General features: G+C 40.6%; 1 protein-coding gene and 1 long non-coding RNA gene across 5 annotated transcripts in view; one reads left to right on the top strand and one right to left on the bottom strand.

Moving 5' to 3' along the window:
* Window positions 1-21,530, bottom strand: part of DAB1 (DAB adaptor protein 1) — a 1,206,834-nt gene that overhangs the window by 233,307 nt on the left and 951,997 nt on the right. The gene's annotated exons all lie outside the window — the stretch shown is intronic.
* LOC119527257 lies at window positions 4,195-16,523 on the top strand. Of its 2 annotated transcripts, none has more exons than XR_005215357.1 (4): window positions 4,195-6,998; window positions 12,344-12,501; window positions 15,508-15,731; window positions 16,472-16,523. It is a non-coding gene; the product is annotated as an uncharacterized LOC119527257 (long non-coding RNA). The 2 variants fall into 2 exon arrangements; XR_005215356.1 differs by having other exon boundaries at window positions 15,505-15,731.

The following is a 21,530-nucleotide window of genomic DNA, read 5'->3' as shown; positions in this document are numbered from 1 at the left end:
AGCTAACCAGATACTAAACTTTCCACAACCTCCCAATAAGCAGGATCTGTATGTGAGTGAGTGTGTGTGTGTGTGTGTGTGTGTGTGTGTGTGTGTGTTTTGAGGGGGAGAAAGTGGTGGGAGATGTGGGGAGGTTCAAACTTTGCTCAAAGACAAAGCCCCGGCTCCCTCCTCCTTGTCTTCGCCATCTCACTCTGTCCTCTGTTCCTGTGTCTATCTGGTTCCTGACCTCCAGGAACCTCATTCTGCAACACTGCCGACTGTGTGACATAAGCAGTGCTGGTGGTCCCCTCCCACACACCAAGGGCAGAGCCCCATCCTGGTAACCACACAGGAGCCAGAGTAATCACAGAGGCAAACTAAAAGGACATGGAGGGATGGAGGGTGTGACTTTCATAACATTTATATCAATTCCTCCCACATGTTCTATTCCTACAGGAAACTTCTACCTGGGTTGTTTTTGTTTTTGTTTTGGTGTTTTAAACCCATTCTTAAACATACTCCACCTTCACGCTCCTCCTTTCCTTTAGTCATGTTGTTTCCTCTACCTGGAATGTTCTGCCTATTGTTTCTTTAATCCAGGAAAATTTTCCATGTTCCCATATCTATCTTATATCCTTTTTGTGCATCCTCTCTTGAACCCACTCAGGCAGCCATGGCCCTCCCATCTCTTAGTTCAATTGACTTTTCCTTCCCCTTTTTAAAACCTTACAATGGTCTAATTATCTTTTTCCATGTCTGATTCTCTGATGAGAAAGTGAGCTGTTCGAGAGCAAGGTACCATATTGTTTGTCTTTGTATGACAATCTACTGACATGATGTTGAGCATCTTCAATGGGTACAGTAAATATTAGACATGTTTGATGAAGGAAAGAATGAATGAATCAATGAACAGATGGACCAATGAAGGATAGATTGGCAAACAAATGATTGAGCAATGAGTCTCTGTTCCATGTCTTATAGTTAAGAATTAGCAGATCAACTTCCACCATCACCAAAACATGGTAAAAGAACAGATGAGAACAAGGATTGATGAATTCCAGCTCAAGATCAGAAGTAGAAAACTCTATCTTGAGAAGTACAGAATGGCAATTGTTGCACTATTACTCTTGACCTGTGAAAACAATATTAACTGCCCTGCTAATTAGGCAAAGGGGGGCTGCATCAAACATTCCATTCACTTTCCACTTGAGGCTCCAAATAAACGCCATCAAAGGATACTTACAACATTCTGAATCTTCATTTCTCCTTTTGTAAAATGAGGGTATAATAAGAAAACTCACGGAGTTGATTGGAGGACAAAATGCCACAATATACGTGGAACTGTAAAGCAAGGTGCTTATGATATAGTAGTCAAGAAATTTACATCATCATCCTTCCTCTTGTATTGCTGTGAATTTTGAACCTAATTTACCGTCTGTCATAGACTGCTACAGCAGAGATTGCAGGGTGTTCCCCAAACCCCTGGTTAACAGCAAGACATTTCCCAGCCTTCTTTGCATTTAGATTTGGCTTTGTGACTGGTTCTGGCCCATGCGATGTGAGAGGAAACGATGAGTGTCACTTTCAGACCTGGCCCACCAAAGACCACTCTAGCTGGCCTTTCCCCATTCTAGCTGGCTGGAATGGAGACAAGCCCCAGAGGGAGCTTGGAAGCTACTTGCAGAAAATGGCAGAGCTGCCTTCAGCCTGTGTTCCTGCATAGCGTCATCGAAAAGGGCTGCTCACCCAACCTGTTCATCTGCCTAGACTTTTTAATATGCAAAAAATTAACTCCAATTCTGTTTGAGTGATCATACAATTTTGGATCCACTGATTGCAGTGGCTAGAATTACCCTGTTACAACTGTAGACTCCTTTAGGGCAGGATCTGAAGCTCTGAATGCACCACAGAACTAGAACAGTGCTTGGCAAATAGTATATAATCATTAAATGCTTCTAAAGGAAAATTAAAATGGGCAAATGTATGACTATATCAGCTAACAAGTGCCAGTGCTGAAAACGTGTCCTTGAATTTTGAATTCATGGACTTTTTCAAAATTGACTATAAAAACAGTGTTCAAACTATTATAGTTCCTGGCTTTCCTGCCGTGTAATTCTCAGCACATATTGATTTTGAAGCTGAAATCTCAGCAATTCCCTGATAATGCTATTCCTCAGAATAATGAAACAGGAAGGTCTCCTACACCCACAACTGTGCTAGTGGTGAAGGAACTGTGATTTTCTTTAACCACAGGTATCTGCATTTGCTCAGGCCCTCATTATACCATATGGGATGTTATTTAACCTCCAATGAATCCTTCTCTAACACTGTTCCTCCTTTTTGTGAGATCAGTTGAGTTCCTTACTGTTGCCATGCTGGCCTCACTATCATACTTCCCAGGATAACAGTCAGAATGAAAGCACCTGATTTTTGCTGCCCCTAAAACAAGGGAGCCTTGTTGCATGCATGACCCCTAGATGTTGGCAGTGCCAAGTCAGAGCTCTTATAGAGGTTTCCCACAGTGCTTCAGGCTTGAGTCAATTATTTAATTGTCAAGTGTCTATTGAAGGCCTTCCAAGTGTTTTTTACCCATGAGGATCTTATGATGTAGCTGGGGAAATAAGACAAATAATCAAAGGATCATAGTAACTGAACTTTGATGTGGCCCATGGATACATATATATAGAAAAGCATTCACATTTTGCATTCTGCTGGTTTGCTTACTCCCTCATTCACTTGTTTACTGAGTATTATAGCGCAGGCCTTATTCTAGGATTCTAAGACAATATCCCTGCCATTCTGAAGTTTTCGACCTAAAAGTCCTACTTACAATTTGATCCAAGCACACCATGCCTTTTTGTCTTTGCACATGCTATTCTCCTCTTTAGAACGTCCTGGTGCTCTTTCCACTACTCCATCCTGTCAATTCAACGTCCCTCATCTGACAACTACTGTCCCCCTTTCAAAATTCTTCCCAGGCACTTCCTCTCCTATGAAGCTGTTCTGATAATCTATTTTCAGATTAAAGCATGCCCTAATGTGTGCCTTGCATTAATTTCCTTTTGGCATTTGTCATATTATAATTAGGAAGATGCAGGTTTATCTCCCTTCTTAAAGGGTAGTTTTGGAAGGCAACATCCATATCTTCTTTATCCTTAGATCCCTCATGCCTGAAATCAGGTCTGGCACATAATACATAATAATTCAGCAAACTCTTCCTGTACTGAACTCAACCACAGAGAATGGAATCAAATTCCAAAGAAAGAAAAGAGCTTTCCCAAGACCCAGAACTAGTTATTAGCAGAGATGAAACCAGATCCATGCCCTTGTCCAAATGAATCAAATTCATTGCCATGGACCATGTGGCTTGTAAGAGTTTTGCATGGAGACAAATGTTAGCTCCTTACCTCAACTGGCAGAATATTGTGCATCAATCTGTCTATGTTTGGAACTATAATTATTTATGTCACTAATGTTTTAATATCTTTTAGGTACTCAGGCTACAACTATTGAGGCATGAAGATATGTAAATTGAAGGTAGTACCTACCCAAAGAGGTCATAATATAGGGGGAGACTAGCAAATATACTAAAACTATAATATTTATCTTCCTCTTTCCATCGCATTATAAAATTTTTAAGGGCAGACATAGACGGAGGGTTCATTTTGGGGCTTTCCTATTGCCGAGCAGAGAAAGCTGGGCTCCAATAAAGTCTACTGAAGACCAACTCACTCCAGCAAATCTTTCCAAGATTTTACACTTCCCTACATTCTTATAAGAATCTACAGCTATGCATAATTTTTTACTTGCTTATCATATCATTACAGAATATTTAAAATTTTCTCATTTAAAATTCACTCATAGCAAAAAAACAGCTCCTCACTAAATCATGATTTGGGCAAATAAACATTTACATTTTTTCATCTTAATAAATTACTAAATGTTTTATATGTATTATTCCATGTAATCCTGACAACACTTTAAGAGGGTTAGTTTTAATCCTCATTTTACAGATAAGAAATCTGGGACCCAAAGGGGTTAAAAACAATTTGACTAAAGTCATCCACATAGTATTTTTCAGAGCCAGGATACAAATTTGAGTCTTTCTGGATTCAAAGCCCATGTTCTTTTTAATGAGAGTTCAGAGGTGATAGTGGTGGTGGGGAATTGGGGCTGGGGGAGTGGGGAGGGCAGGAATTGGTTGGCTGAAAGAACAAATTGTGTTATCACTGAATTTACAGGAAAATGATATATTATTTTAAGTGACAATCTGAGATGTCTGGTTGTCCAGATGCCACTCTGACAACCCAAAAAGCCAAGTCTTACCAACGTGAATGATGGTCCCCTTGAACATGGTGATTTAAATGATCAACTGTCTGTGTAAACATGATTTTTTTTTTTTAAGTAAAGTCTTGCTGAAAAGAGAAAAGGAATGATTTGGGGTTGCCAGCTTATCATTTCTGAAAACCCAATCATTAGATTGCCTTAATATCACAGTTAATCACAAATGTCCTTAGAATCTATTGAAATGCTGAGATTTGTGGAATATTCCGCAAGGGTGTACACAGCTTTATCTTATACTCAGACAGTTCCTTTAGAAACCACCCTTTTAAAACTGCCTAGCCCGCTAGAGCTAAAAAATTTTGTAAAAGAAGTATTTAAGGGTTTAGGGTTTTATACAGCCAATAACCTCAAGTACATTGAAACAGGCAGTAAGAAGCTTAAACACACTCATGAGGAGACAAAAAGAGACATCATTAGACAAGCGCTTATAACTGCTGTCCCTTGATTTCTCATTTCAGGGCTTTTATCAGTTCATTTTCAACAGAAAGCAAAAGAAATTTCCCTTTTAACATGCTTATTGAAATAGAAAGGATGTTTTCTTTCTTGCCGGTCCCAGAAAACCTATTCTTTCACAAAGAATCTGCTGGGAGAAGTTTTCATTCTCTGTTTGGAGACGATAATTCTGGAAACAGAGCAGGATAAACTCTGGACTTGCTATGTGATCACAGCACACAGTGTGCTAATGCAGAGGTAGTAGCTGAAAACAGCCTTCATCATGGTGACCTTCCTGAATATTCCCTCTATAGACACCTCCTAGACCACTGGCCCAAGAATTACGAGTAGAGACAAGGGGCAAGATGAAAGTGAAACACACCTCAAGCTGTCTTCTTTTTCCTTTAAATCCTTATAGATAAATCACAGTCATTCTTACCCCAATATTAGTGAGTCAGAGATTTCAAAAAAGAGTTCTCTATAACTTAAAAGAGTAGATTTAATAATAGGGGGAAGTTTCATTTATATCTAATGTAAAGATACATTCATTTGCCCTCCTATATACTCAAAAAAACCTCAGCTATTACTGACTAATTATCACTGCAAACCTGGCCGACAGCCCACATTTCCTATTTGATTCTGTAGCAAGGTGGATAAATGTTCAGCTAAAATAAAACCAGCCCCTGCAATCTAAGTACTGGATTAAGAACTCACTGTTGCCTACCCTGAGAGACCCTGGAGGAGGTGAGGGTTCTTATTCTAGTTGATTTTTTTGATAATAACAATGAACCTCATGGACTATTTTCAGAATACCTTTACAACAGTGAAGAACTGCATTAAGAAATGGCTATTTCCATGAAAATTCATAACCAAAAAATCAGTTTGAGTATCTCCTTTCAGACGGATTCGATATAAGGTTTATTTCTCTTTTTTGTTTGATTTTGTTTTTTTCTTTTTTGTTTTCACAGCAGCATGACTTATTAATATGGGAAACTGGAAACTATTCACATAATAGGGTAATAGTTTTGTAATTAAAATCAGTAAGATGGCAAATATGAAGACAGTGAAATAAGTATATATACAATAAAAATTGCTCTTTTTAAAAAATGCTCATTCATTTACTTCCCGACAAACAATAAATGAGCACTTACTATATGCCAAATAGAAGGTCTTTCAAAACTACTTGGAGAGATGGAGAAATACACCAACAATTAAAACCCACTGATGAGTGATGCAACCATGTAAAATAAATGGAGTGTGCTTTGGCCACTGAGAAGAAGGGCACGTAACCCTGGAGAAAGGTGGAACATATATTACAGGCAAAGCTTCAATGCCGAGAGAGAGCAGATTTCATCTAAGGACAGTCAACAGTCAGGTATGGTTAGAATGCGGTTTTATGAAATAGGCGGGGCAGATGGTAGGCAGACCCCAAAGGAGATTAGAAACTATGCTGGGTGGACTGGATGTGAACTCAAAAAACTGGAAAGCAGGAGAGTGACATGAGCAGTTGTGTGTTTTACACAGATTATCTCAGACAGCCATGGGACAGATGGATGAATGGGAAAGATCAAGTCAGAGGCAGAAAGTGGCCGGCAGCCCCTACCGTAGGAATCCTCATCTTTTCTTAAATAATGGGAAGGTAGCTTCAGCTCTTTCATCCCAATCCACTGTGCTCCCCATGTGAGAAGCAGGAGGAACAGCTCTGAGCTGCTGGAGCTCAGCCTATTTGGGGCTCTTCAGGGTCTGGGATCTGTCTGAGGGTAGTGAGCACACAAGCAAGAAGCCAACCAGGGCAAAGTCTGCCCGTGCGTGTGTGCTGGGAGGGATGGGCAATGGGGGAACATAGGGGGAACCCGGTACTCATCCCCCATGACTGGATGGGTGACTGTCAGCTCTGCAGACCTAGTTTTGACTAAAATAGGTCTCCAGGTACAGACTTGGAGGGCAAGGGGTGGGAAGCCCCATTCCAGCCATAACTCTAGGCTACATTCTCCTAGTTTTGTCAGCAATGCAACAGATTTTTTCTTCCTTTTGTTTTAACCTCTATCTGGCTTCTGTGTCTGGTTTGTAGTTGGTTCAAAATGCAGAGAAAGGGGCGTGACTCATCAACCCTCCCAAGATTCCCCCACAAGGGCCCAAATCAAACAAATGTCATTGGGGGAAGAAAGGAAGAAATATATTCAAGAGATACTGGAAGGTTGGATTTTGTGATCCACAGGATCTGGTCTCATCAGAAAAGGGTAAATAATCTTTCAAAACATTCACAAAACAAAACAACAAAAACATCCTTAAAATTGAAAGAGGAAATTCTGTAAGTTAGCACTCTGTATTTCTTGGTATTGTTGGTGTATTCATTTTTCATATAAAATTTCTTTGGTTGAAAAACATGTTAAGACCGTCTTCTTCTTCCCATTATACTTTAGTCTCTCTGATGAAAAATAATTGCTTTGAAGGGGGAGGGATGCCATTTCTGGACACCCTTAATCAGTGCATTACCTGATAGAACATTTATTAAGGATAAAACATTTCTTTTATCCCAATAGCTGCCTTAGCAGTTGTTAAGATGGGGAGGGGGAGGGATAAGGAAACCTTTATCATTTCCTGATCTCTCTAGCAAATTTCCAATTTATGCATAGAATATTACAAATACTGCTGAATTATTTGAGCCTGGAATTAATTTAGAGAATCTTCTCCTTCTTTGAGTGCCCAGGGATTTAGCTTATCTTTATTTGCTGAAGGAACCATGTCACTGAAAGCAGTCCCTGGATTATTTCAAGGGAATGAATAACGAAATTGCCCAGCTTTCTAATGGTTTCCAAATTCCATGACTACCTCAGTCTGATCTGGTGGGCTAGTTCTTCAGCTGGGGTTCTCTCACTGTGGGTAAGCACACTTCGCCTCAGAAACAGGAGCTTCTGAATTGAGTAATTAAGGCCAGTGAAGAAAACCCAATGACACCAGGGGTTACTGAAGGCTGCTTTGGAAAATGGAGAAAAGATATTTCATCCTTCAGACAGCATCATTAGGGTAACACACCCGAAGTAATCAATTATCAAAAGCAGCTATATTTTAATAATCCTTCACTAGCATGAAATTCCTTCATCACATCAGAAATCACTGTTCTTGCTAGGGGTAACTGTACGCAAGCAAGAGGACTTCTTGGCTTTTAAACAAAGGCAAATTCAGGACAACAAACAAAAAGTCCAAATACATCACTGCTTTACACAAAGTTTCCTGTGACCATCACTAATATCCTTCCGATTCACCTATGCTAGCCAGCTATGTGGCCAGTAACTATCTTGGTTACTTAATACAGTTCTTTTTTTCTCACTAAGGAATGGATATTTATTGTGGAAACTTGAAAAATATAAATACAAAGAAGGAAACAAAATCCATGCTTAACTGCAAAACCAGAGATAAACACTTTTAATATCTGGAGTATTTTGAGCCAATAATTATTTTTCCTATGCATATCCAAACACACACACAGAGATAAAATTGAAAATGCAGACTTTCATTCTGTTTTTTCACTTAGATTATGAGTATTTTCCAAGTCCTTAACCATTTTAAAAATTATGTCATAAAATATTCTATTTTACATCTATAACATAGTCTGTAAGAGGCAACTGCTTTTTTTTAACTGTTGAATCCCCAACATTCAAAACAGTGCTTGGCAAATAGTAGGTGCTCAATAAACATTTCCTGGGTGGACAAATGAAAGAACATGAATGAATGAATGAATGAATGAATGAATGACTTTACCCCTGAAAACTCTTAAAGTTCAGCTGGATCACAGTGTTACTTTAAGAAACCAATATGTTAGAGGCAGACTTCATCCTGATAATTTGTGGAGTTTATAAAGTTCGATTCCAAAAGAAACCTGGGTATGAAATTGTTTTAACTCATTTTATTCCATACTTTATATATCTTCTATGAAGTCCAAACAACACATCTCCTCTGACATGAAAACTAACATCCAGCTCTACTGTTCTGTTCTTGAAATAAATAGCAAGTTTTTTTTGTTTGTTTGTTTGTCTGTTTTGATAGGGGGGTTTCTTTCTCTTTTTTAGAGTCTACCAACTACATAAAAATGTTAGCCCAGCACCATGGCAAGTCCCTCTCATGATACTTCGATAATTCTGTTTAACTGGTATTTCAAGACATTAAAATAAACAGCTGTAAATATCTACTGATTAAGCATTAAAGCTAAGATATCATAAAATTGCTGTGTTCAAGGGTCTGCCATTTCCTGACTATTCAGCTCTTTAAGTGCAACTGTGATACATTTTCCTTAATGTGCCATTTATGAAATGTGTATCTTAAATCAGCAGGGAAATGACACCAACATCATTAATTCCACAAAAATCAGGGAACTGCCACATGTATTATCCTGCCCCGTGCAATGTTATCAGCATGTTACTTCCCATGCTGGATATTACAATGGCTTCATATTATCCCTTATTACTTTAAAGGCAATTTTACATTTCACATCCAAATTAATGGCTAATCTCAAAAGACTTATTATGTTTAATTACTTTTTGTTCCTGAATCGTCCTTTTCTCTCTGCACATTTTCTTTCCTTAAATGAGGCTCAAAAACTTGAGGTGTAATCAGAGATCACAAATTAGTTGCTAAACTGTGGATGCTGATTAGAACAGAGGCAAGATCTGGAAAATAATCTTCCTAACCACAAGAGCAGAGAGTCTTTGAGACCCATAAAAAGGTCATAGTTGATCAGTTTAAATATTTGACAATGGACAAATATTTTAGGGCCAACTTAAACCACATGTCCTTAAGCAAGATGCTCAGCCTCTCTGGTCTTCATTTTCCATATTCATCTCTCAGACCCTCCTCTGCGTCGTGGCCAGCACCACACTCATCCATACAAAGGGTCATCAAGCCCTGTCAGTGACCACAGACTTCTGGAACTGCTCTTACCCATTAAGCACTCAACTTTCTAGACACTGCTGACACTTGCAGGTTCTGACCTCATGACTAACTTAAAACTTTGAATAACTGCCAGTGCTATATTCTGGTTTTCCCCTTTGATCATGATTCACACCTGACACTCAGCTAGCCCGTTTTCTGAAGTGGGACAAAGCTTGGCCTGTGCCAGAAGCACGTGGGACCCTGAGGTCCAGCTCAGACTCCCTTGGCTAGGCTGGCCCCCTTTTCCAAAGTGGCCTTCAGTATCCCTTGACAGTCTAGCAGCCACTGTGCCTGGACTGGATCCAGCCTTATGCCTGGACCTATTCTGACAGAGGAAGGATTTACATCATCACTGGCTTCCAAATCGTAGGGCTTGGCATTAGTGGCTTTTAGAGACCTAGGATCTGGGCCCAGCAGTCTTATCAGAGTTGCCTTTGCTGGCAATCAAACCTGGGATCAAGCAACCCCAACAGAACCCATCTGCCAAAAACTCTGCTTTCCAAACTTGGAATACTTCCCCTCTCTTGGCCACGGTTTCTGCTCTTTTCTGCTAGATTGCCCTTCCTACCACCCAACACTTCTCTAGGACAGGAGATGGGTCTGGGCTCCTACTTGGTGGCCATGGTCTTGTCTCCTACAAATTGTCCCAGTGTCATCAACACTCCCAGCTGCCCATAATGCCAACTGCCACCTCCATCCCCAAAAGTGTGCTCTGTCAGCTTCTTTGAAATAACAAGTGCTGCCTAAATCCTGCCTTATTCCAAACTGCCTAGCATTTCTTTCTGTGTCTATGGTGGATAAAGCACATGCATGATCTCTTTTATGACCTCTCAACAACCCATGCACGGAATGTATCATTATCATATTTTGAAGATGAAGGAGCTGAGGTGGAGACAGGTAGCCCGGGGTCCCAATGAAGTGAGTGTCAGAAGCTAGACTTACTCCAGATATTGCATATACTGTTCAAATTCTCTTCTTACATGTATTAATTTTCTAGGGCTACTGCAACAAATTACCACAAACTTGGTGGCTTAAAATAACAGAAATTTATTCTCTCATGTTTTCAGTAGACATAAATCCAAAATCAGTTTCACTGGGCCAAAAATCAACGTGTCTGCAGGGCCCCATGCCCTCCGGAGCCTCTAGGGGAAAATCTGTTCCTTGCCTCTTCCAGTTTCTGGTGGCTGCTAGCATGCTGTGGCTCGTGGCTGCCAGTGTGCCATGGCTCGTGGCTGCCAGCGTGCCGTGGCTCGTGGCTGCATTGCTCAGTCTCTGCCTCTGAGGTCACGCTGCTCTGTCCTCTTCTGTCTCAAATCTTTCTGCCTCCCTCTTAAAAGGACACTTATGATTGCTTTTAGAGCCCAAATAGATAATCCCAGATGATTTCCCCATCTCCAGATTCTTAACCTAATCACATCTGCAAAGCTCTGTATATGGTAACACTCACAGGTTCTCGGGATTAGGGCATGGGTATTTGGAGGGGACCATCATCCCACCTACCCCACTACAAACAACTCACCTCCAATTCCCATTCGCTGAAAGTTTTGTTTACATTTTTGTGATTTTGGGGGACATTATGAACATAAAATATATACCCATAAGAATGAATTTTCCGGGTTTCCATAACAAGTTGTTTCTATTCCTCAAATCCATTGTCGCATGTATTCTTCAAAGCAGCAGACATGTAGGCTTTAGTATCCTCAAGAGGACACTCAGGCTCAGGGGGAGACAGATTCTTCACCAAGGGTCTCACAGGTAAGGAGGCAGGTGAGGTTTGAACCCAGGATCTCCAGACTTCCAAGTGCCCGTGATTGCTTCTCTGATCACCGTACTCTCTGGGACCCTCCTCTGCCTGAATCGCTCCCCTTCTCACTTACAGTAGACAGACTTGTCCCTTCTCCTGCATTCCAGCTAGCTGGGGTGTCAGGTTTACTCGGTGTGCTCTCTGCTGTTAACCTGAAAAGGGATGTTTGTCCTTCTCTAATTCTGACACATTGAGATAATGATTTCAATGAGCTCTTCTTCCAAATCACTTTCCTCATCCATAAACTGTGTTACATTCTTCCCTTGTAATTATTCTACATTTTTGTACTTTGAACTACATTTACCATCTGCTAGCCCAATTACGCAAATGATCCAAATCCTTTTGAATCTGGTTAAATTGTTCGACAGGATTTGCTTGCTCTCCACTTCTAAAATCATCTGTGAACCTGGATGTGATACATCGAGTCATAAATAGATGGGAGTGGGAAGGTGGGAGGTGGGGGTGGGAGTGGGGAGGTGGAGGCATGTGCATGTGTCAGTGTGATGTCAGGAGAGAAGGTGGGGTACAGGCTCCCTGAGGAGAGTGAATTCTGTACCCACTCCCCTAGGAGCCAGGGAGCTAATTGGATCTCCCTCTGAATGTGCAGGTTCAGCACCTCTGATGTCTCATTTTTTCTTGTTAAAAAAAATGAAATTTTATTTGCTAGCCTCCTTTGGAATATTTTTGCAAGGATTAATGAGAAGGTTTTGATTAAGCACCTTGGAACAAACACTACATAGATAATTGACATCTGGATAAAGTTACACATTTAGCTCTTGTGCAATAGAAGCTAAAGTCAGAAACTCCCTGTGCCAACATTCTCTCCTTTGGTCTCTGCCTTTCCCTGTTTAGGTACGTTTTGTATCCAGGTCCCTGTTCGACTTCTTTTGGTTCATTAATCATTTGGCCAGCAAATATATAAAGCACCAGCTGGGGAAACAGAGAACAAAAGACACAGTCCTTGTTCTTGAAAGACTCACCATTTAGACAGGAAGCAGACCGGTAAATAGGTGAGTGAAATCGAATGAGTTGAGGACTATAGGGAGGGAAGCAGAAGATGCTAGAAGACAGAGGGGTATTTCCTAATTTGGACTCTGGCTTGACAATCAATGGATCTGATTCCAGAAAGAAGAGCACCTGGAATAGGTCTTAGCCTGCAAGCAGGAACTGGCCATGAGAGAGCGACGAGCAAGCAAGAAAGTGAGCATGAGAGAGAGAGAGAGAGAGGGAGAGAGGGAGAGAGGGAGAGGAGCTTTATAGGCTGAGGGAACTACAAGTACCACAACCTAAAAAATGAGAGGGCAGGGAAATCCTGGGAGGTTTGAGACCCTGCTGGTTGCAGATCCCTGGGAAGAATTGGGTCCTGGTGAACACAGGCAGGGCAGGGTGACAGTGACAAACTGCAAAACCCACAGGGTGAATGACAGACACTGTGAAAGGACCTTAATTTGCAATCTATGTGGGTCACAATAAAAGTTAAGTTGCAACAAGTGATGAGGAGGTTATTAACCAGTTTTAAGATGAATTCTTCTGTCTGCCAATTGCTGCCAATGACTTCTGGGCTTCTGTGACCCTGCTGTGAGAATGATTAAAAATAGACCAAGATATCTCAGAGGATCGTCATGGCTTTCCAGATAATTATGATTTTTTCTTTTACATACACCTTCATTTCTTCTTGTTTGCTAATACACTGAGGAAGAGAAGTGTGAGGAGATATTAAAGACTGACACAAATTTGCAAATCTCTAAGTTTGTTCTTGATTGTTAATTCAAGATTAAAACCAACTTTAGAAGACTCTCAAAACTCTGCAATGTATGCGGCAGCAAACCCCAGGTACAGAGAGAACCCTGCCAAGAAGCAGCCTCAAGGACCTGCTCTGCTGGTTGGGGAGACTCAGCAGCGCCAATGCTTCACTCCCTCACCCCATAAACACTTGCCCTCGCCGACCCCATGCCATATCCTGTGCTCAGAGTTTAGGGACAGAGAGAAGAGAGAAGAGAAGAGAGAAGAGGACACAGTCCCTGCCTTCCTTCAAGGTGATCATGTTTTAGGGTGGGTGATCCACAAAGCCCCACAATATAAGAAGATAAAATCACCAACAGCTTATTGGGTGCTCACTGACTTAATTATTATTAATTTATTACTGAGTGCTTATTATTGGGTGCCAGACAGTACAGGAAGCACACTGAACACATCATCTTATTGAATCCTCATAATAACCCTATGGGAGGGAACGATTTGGCACACCCATTTAACAGATGATGAAACAGGGACTCAATTTTTCCACCTTGTGCTACTTAACCAAAGTCCCTCTGCAGTGAAATATAAAGCCATGAGTCAAACTTAAGCTCAGATCCCTCACCTCTGAGAAGTAGACTGATTGTCCAAAGTCAATGAAATTGTACATAGTAAGCACTCAGTAACTGTTAGCTCTGCTTATGATTACTACTAACCCCTTCTGGATTTCTCCAGACTCACTGGACAACTTCAGCTGTCTGAAGATGGGTGCTGTAGCCCTGACCCGTCAGCCCAGCATTTGCAAGAAACACGATCAGACTGAATTTAATTCTTCATACCTTGAAATGAATTAATTGCCTTGGGATCTGGCATCTTTGTTTCAGACAAACCTATACACTGCCCTTATTCACCTATTGGGTAAATAATATTTGCTTAATACTAAAAGATGCTAGATGCTAAAGCGTCCCTTAGGAGGTCTCAAAGGCCTTTTCTCTTTCCCATTGCAGGGATCACGTTCTACTTGTCTCAATCACTTATTTGTTTATTAAGTGTGTCGTGCATCTCTGCTCTCTGCTCCCACTATTGAATGCAAGCCCCAAGAAAGTAGTCTACTTTGTTCACTGGCATATTCCAAGCACCTATACTTGTTAATTCAAAATAAGTGTTGGTCCCAGAATGAATCAGGCCTCTTCCCCGATGGGAAGCTACAGGGAAGAGAGGAAATAGCAAAGGCCATCGTTACACCCAGTACCTGGCAGGCCGGAGGTGCCTGATGCATCACAAGTGGTGCATGCCAGGAGAGGGGCCATGAAAGTGACTTCGCCTAAATAAACCTCCATTTACTTACCTGTAAAATGATAATAATACCGCTTCCTCTCAGATTGTTATGCTGATTAAATAATATTAAGTGAACATTTAAAATACCTTTCCAAACAGAAGTGTGGTATAGAAAGCTCATTGTCACTATCATGTATGGAATGACAGGGACATCGATCAGCCAATCATTTATTTATTCATCTATCCAATTCTAGTTCTCAGGGCACCTACCCCGGACACATGAAAACAAAGAGGCATAGTCACTGCACTCAGGAATTTACTGCTTAGCAGGAGGGAAGGACTCTGGCAAAAGAAATGGCATCTAGGAATGCATGTCAGAAATGAGGAAAGGATGCACCTCACCCAAGTCCAGAAACTGGTCAATGTGTTAAGGCAATTCACATCCACTAATATTCATGGCAGCCCTTGTCACTGGGCATCATAATTTCCTTTGCACTGATGGGGAGGCCATCAGATTAAGAAAGATTAAATTAATGACCAACATTAAATTAATGACCAACCCAAAGTCACACAGCTATCATGTGGCAGAAACCATATTTCAACCCAGACCTGTCCCATTGGAACTACATCAGATTCCATCATTAGGCAAAACAAAGAGTTTTGTTTCTCTTGGAGAATTTATAGCTACACTGGGTGTCTCATTAAATACTGAGTCCTAACCTCAGGGCCCAGGGCCTGTGTGCTGTTCCAGATGCTTCTCCCCAGAGCCCCTGACAAGGATGAAGAGTGAGCAACAAACCTACAGATCTGCCTGTATCTGCAGGCCAGCCACCAAAGCAGGCCCAGCACTGCTAACTAGCTGCAAGATCCCAATTTTTTCCCTCTTTTATTTATTTTTTTAAGTAGAGGGTGGTTTTATTCATACAGCCTTTCAGCTTTTACCCAGAGCTCTTTGTAAGAAAGTCATTTGCATCTCTAAGAGCCTCATTTGCATCCAGCAGGACCACTGGGGCTCCAGCTTCCCTTTGTAATCTATTGAACCCATAACATGAAATGCAATCAAGAGCATCCCACAGGCAGAGACACAAACAAATGGACATTTGCACATCGATGTTATAGTAGCTTTATCATGATTGCCAAGAGATGGAAACAGCCCAAATGTCCATCAACGGACAAGTGGATAAACAAGCTGTGGCATATACATACTTTGGAATATTACACAGAGGTAAGACAGAATAAAGTCATATAACATGCAACAATGTGGATGAAGCTTGAGGACATTATGTAGAGTGAAATTAGCCAGAAACAAAGGGATAAATACTGAATGGACTCACTAATATGAACTAACATTAATGAATGAACTTGGAGAGTTCAAGTTGAGAACACAAGTTTATCAGGAGATGGAAATAGAGTAGAGATCAGGCATTTGATGCTGAAGGAGTACAGAATGTTCAACAGGATTGATTGTATAGATCCAGAAATGGATAGCACAATATTGTCTGATGGTAGCACAATATTGTAAGTACAATGAACAAAGATGAGGGTGAGTATGGCTGAAGGCTATGGGAATGTATGACAAGAGAAGGAAAGATAGAAGATAAAGATTGGGATGGTACAATTTAGCAAAACCTAGAGTGGTCAATGGCAGTGATTAAATGTACAAATATAATAATGTTTTTACATGAGGGAGAACAAATTAGTATCAACATTGCAAGGTGTTGAAAATATAGGGGAAAAATACAATCAATGCAAACTAGAGTCTATAGTTAGCAGTAACACTGTAATATGCATCTATTAATTGTAACAAAGGCAGTATACCAAAGCTAAATGTCTATAAGAGGGGGATATAAGGGAGAGGTACAGGTTTCTTGGTGCTGTCGTTGTTGTCTGACCTTTTTATTTTCTTTTTTCTTTTTTTCTCTTCTTATTCATTTATTTTTTTCTCCTCTTCCCTTTTCTTTGCAGAAGAAATGGAAATGTCCTCGTATAGATTGTGGTGGTGGATGCATAACTGTGTGATTATACCAGGAACCATTGCTTGTTTAACCAGGATAGATTGTACGGTATGTGAACAAAACTGTGGAAAAAATAAACAGAGGGATACAAGTGCTGGAGAAAATGTGGACAGAGGGATGGACCTATTCACTTTGGTGGGGAAGGAGAATGGTGCAGCCCATCTGGAGGGCAGTGTGGTAGTTCCACAGGAAGCTAAGTATGGGGTTACCATATGGTCCTGCAACCCCGTTATTGGGTATATACTTGGAAGAACTGAAAGTGGGGGCACGGATAGACATTTGCACACTGGTGTTTATGGCAGCATTATTCATGATTTGCAGTGGATGAAGTGGCCTAACGGTGCATCAACTGATGAACAGAATGGTGAACTGTGCTGTATGCATACAATGGAATATTGAGCGGCTGCAAGAAGAAATGAGGTTCTGAGGCATGCAACTAGGCAAATGGATCTTGAGGACACTATACTGAGTCAATTAAGACAGAAACGAAAGGACAAACATTATAATGCCTCACTAATATGGACTAACTCTAATGTGCAAAACCTGAGAATTCAGTCTGAGAGCATAGGTTATCAGAGGAAGGCTTATTGTAAAGGTTCTTAGATTGTAAGCTCTTACAGCAGTCACATCTATTTCTAAATTCTAATGGTTATTTCTAAATTCTGAGATGCTGAGCTCTTTGTGTATAACCTGGTCAGTCCCTGGAACTTCAGGTATCTGTGTGACACCTAAGACTCAGAGCCAGAGTTTGGCAGCTGTGAATGTCAGCATTTCCCCATATAGCAACTGTTAAAGAAGCTGAAAAAGAGATCAGACTTCAATTAGAGATATGAATGAAATGGACTTGGTTAGGACTAAGGTAAATCAGACTAAAGGGTAAAGGATGATATTGACCGTGCTTTCAAACTTCAAATTCTGTATGAGACCAAAGGAAGAGATGTTTATTTGGTGCAAAATCTATATTTTCTGTAGCACACTATATAATTTAACATGTATGGTCAGTTTTTTCAAACACCAAAATTATATGGAATCTTGAATAGGGAGTGAGATCTGGTTGGTTTGTATAGGCTAGTGTGAAGCCCTGATATATCCCTGAGTAATCTGGGAAGAGAATAAAAAAGTATTTGCAAAGTCCTCTTGAGGGACTGGGGGGAAATGTGGAAATATTAAATTTATCCACCTGGGGAATTCTTTATAGTCTCGCAAACATTGGGGACTATCAATTTAGTAGGCTGAGCCTTCAATCTTGGGGCTTGCCCTTATAAAGCTTGTTACTGCAAGGGAAAGACTAAGCCTACTTATAATCGTGCCTAAGAGTCACCCCTAGAGAACCTCATTTCTTGCTCTCTAAGAGATGTGGCTTCTCTCTCTAAGTCAGCTCAGCAGGTAGACACACTGCCCTCCTCCCTACGTGGGACATGACTCCCAGGAATGTAAATCTCCCTAGCAACACGGGACATGACTCTCAGGGATGAGCCTGTACCTGGCATTGCATGATTGAGAAAGACTTCTGGACCAAAAGGGGGAAGAGAAATGAAACAAAATAAAGTTCCAGTGGCTGAGAGATTTCAAATGGAGTCATGAGGTCATTCTGGAGGTTATTCTTATGCATTATATAGATGTCCCTTTTTAGTTTTTAGTTTATTAGAATACCTAGAAGGAAATATCTGAAACTGTTGAACTGCAACCCAGTAGCCTTGATTCTTGAAGATAACTGTATAACTACACAGCTTGTACGGTGTGACTGTGATTGTGAAAACCTTGTGGCTCACACTCCCTTTATCCAATGTATGGACAGTTGAGTAGAAAAATGAGGACAAAATGTAAATGAGTAATAAGGGGGAATGGAGGGTAGGGGATGTTTAGGGTGTTCTTTTTTATTTTTATTTTCATTTTATTTTGGAGTAACGAAAACGTTCAAAAATTGATTGTGGTGATGAATGCACAACTATATGATGACAGTGTGAACAACTGATTGTACACTTTGGATGACTGTAGGTTATATGAATATATCTCAATAAAATTGCATTACATACCATAAAGCATCTAAGACTTTAGAGAATAAAATATGATGGTTCACATATATAAGATGAACTCCACAATGTTGAAACCATAAATGCTTAGAGAAGCCCAGGCCAGAAGACAAGCATGAACTAATATTAGGAGAATGAAATAGGACATGTTCCAAGACGTATCCTTAAAGTTTTTTCTCAACTGTCAGCCTGAATTGTGAGGACTGATCTACATTCCAGCCAGCAGAAATTATGCAGTTTTCTTTTGTATTTATTGTACAGACTATGTACATTCTAATAGGTCCTTTTAGTGTTACACTGTTCATTTTGTCCCAGCAATTTGAGGGCATGCAAATTCCACAGTCATCAATAAAAACAGGTTATGCTCCTTTCATCATAACTAGAAATGCCATCTGTGACCACTGTACTGAAGTCTAAAAACAGATTCCAAGTATATTCCCACATTGATCATTTATGATAGACCAACAAAAATTTATTCCATAAGTCTAAAAATTTAAATCTTCAATTAAGCACTAAATTCCAGTAGGCAATGACCATTTATAGATCTAATCCTTTTTGTCCTGGATTCTTTGTAAAAATTGAAATAAACAGCTAAAAATCCTTAAAAAAAATTGTGTTACAAATACATAAATAAAATAGGCCTACCTACAAAAAATTGTGCATCTCACAGCTCTTTCTTTGGGTGCAATGGGAAGTGCATCTCACAGCTCACTCTTTGGGTGCAATGGGAAGTGCACCTCACAGCTCACTCTTTGGGTGCAATGGGAAGTGCATCTCACAGCTCTTTCTTTGGGTGCAATGGGAAGGAGCACACCATTCTCATATCTCCACTCCCAGCCAGATTCTAAAAAGAGACTGTCCCATAGAAGTACTCCCTGATCCTGAAAATTGGGTCCTACACCCCAATAGTGCCAAGTGAAGCACCACGTCTCCGATGTCTCAGAACGAGGTAGACTTGAGAACCATGCCATTGGCCAGGAAGAACTCCATGAACTCCACTGATGTACCAAGCATGTGCACAGTTGTGCCAGGCATCAGGGGTGTGGTGGTGTAGGGTGTCGGGTGTTCTCTTCCCTCATGGAGCATGTGGACTAGCAGTGTCTCCCGCTGGCACCTGACTCTTAATAGCAGGGTGACCTGAGATGAGGTAGTATTCCTGTTTCCTAATGCTGCCGTCATGCAAAACAACAGAAATGGATTGGCTTTTATAAAGGGGGTTTATTTGGTTACAAACAAACCATGAAAATGTCCAAATTAAGGTTTCAACACAAGTATACCTTCACTGAAGGAAGGTCAATGGCATACGGAAAACCTCTGTTAGTTCGGAAGGCAAGTGGCTGACATCTGCTGATCCCGGGTTGTGTTCCAGCTCCTCTCTCAGCTCCTGTGCATTCTTCAAAGTGTTGCTCTTGGGATGTTTTGTCCTCTCTTAGCTTCTCTGGAGCAAATTCTGGGCTAGCAGTCCCAAAGTGTCAGCAAAAGTCTGCTTTCAGTGGCCGTCTCCAAAATGTCTCTCCGAGCTGCTCTGAGGTCCTTCTGCTTGTGAGCTCTTTTATAGGACTCCAGTGATTAAATCAAGATCCATCCTGAATGGGCAGGGTCCATATCTCACGGAAATAATCCAATCAAATGTCTCACTCACAGCTGATTGAGTTACATCTCCTTGGAAACACTCAATTGAAGGATTTCAACCTAATCAACACTAATACTTCTGCCCCCACAAGACTTCATCAAAGAACATGGCATTCTGGGGGACACAATACATCCAAACTGGCACACTTAGTGAATTCCTTAGAGCCTAATGTTCATTATCTATAATGAGAAGATGCCACTGCTTTCCTTGGGTTGGTATGAGGATTAAATGATATGATATATGTAAAATGCCTAGTGCAATATTTGTACTCAGTGCTAAATGATGGAAACTAACCAGAATAGCAATGGTGGCAGGGGTGGTAGTTTTGTAATTGCATCAGTAACTGCATCAAGGAAGAGGTCTGTAGTAATGGTGGTGGTGGTGGTACCAGTGGTAGTGGTAAGAATGTGGTAGTATGAGAAGTAGTAGTAGTGGTAGAAGCCACAGCAGTAGAAGTAATAAGATGCTATCCTTCTTGAACTCTAGGAGCAAAATTAGATTTCAAAGGCAAAGTACCTGGAACAGTTGCATGTTTTCCAGGATTGAAGAGAAGAATAAAGGAATGGTAGGAAGGCTGGATGCCATTCACTGAGAACCAGCTCTTAGGCCAATAATTTTTGTTATATTTATGATCTCATTAAATCTTCACAGTAAAACTGTTTTCAGAAGAAAGCGGGGCCCTAAGGGGCAAGGCAACATACTCACGGTCATAGCTGCTGGATGGTGGAGTCCATATTCAAACTCAAACTTATATTCTTTACCCTACACCACAAGGTGTGATTGCAGATATCAGTATGACAGGCTCCCTGAGAGCTCCTAAACCTCTTGCCAACTTGGGCTGGGAGAATATCTTCTTTTATGCTCCCCAATCCCTTGTATGTATCATGGCACACTTAGCATTTTGCCTCAGACCCATCTGTTTATGTGTCTCCTTTCCAGCCCCCTAGTTCTTTGGAGGAAAATAGTTCCTTTTCTTCTTTTTTGTACCCCAGTAGACTTCATTCAGTAAATATTTATTGTTCACTTATTCTTTGTAGGGAACTCTTTAGGCACTTGGGACATTTCAACGAACAAAGCACACAAAGAACTCCTGCCCTTGGGGAACTTAACATTCAATCAGTGGGAGATAGATAATAAACAGGAAACATAAATAAATAAATAAATAAGTAAATTAAACAAATGATCACTGAATAAGATGAATGAATGAATAACAGAATGGATGCTCTGACCCCTTTTCAATCTGATTATGATCATATTTTCAATCATAAACTTCCTATTGGCATTATAGTCTCCATATGCACATTTACAAGAAGGTAGAAATGGTGATTATATAATCATTTGCC

This window comes from Choloepus didactylus, chromosome 2, assembly GCF_015220235.1.
Source record: "Choloepus didactylus isolate mChoDid1 chromosome 2, mChoDid1.pri, whole genome shotgun sequence".
Taxonomy (NCBI): domain Eukaryota; kingdom Metazoa; phylum Chordata; class Mammalia; order Pilosa; family Megalonychidae; genus Choloepus; species Choloepus didactylus.
The sequence above is the reverse complement of the archived record's forward strand: the minus strand, read 5'-3'. Positions and strand labels throughout refer to the sequence as shown.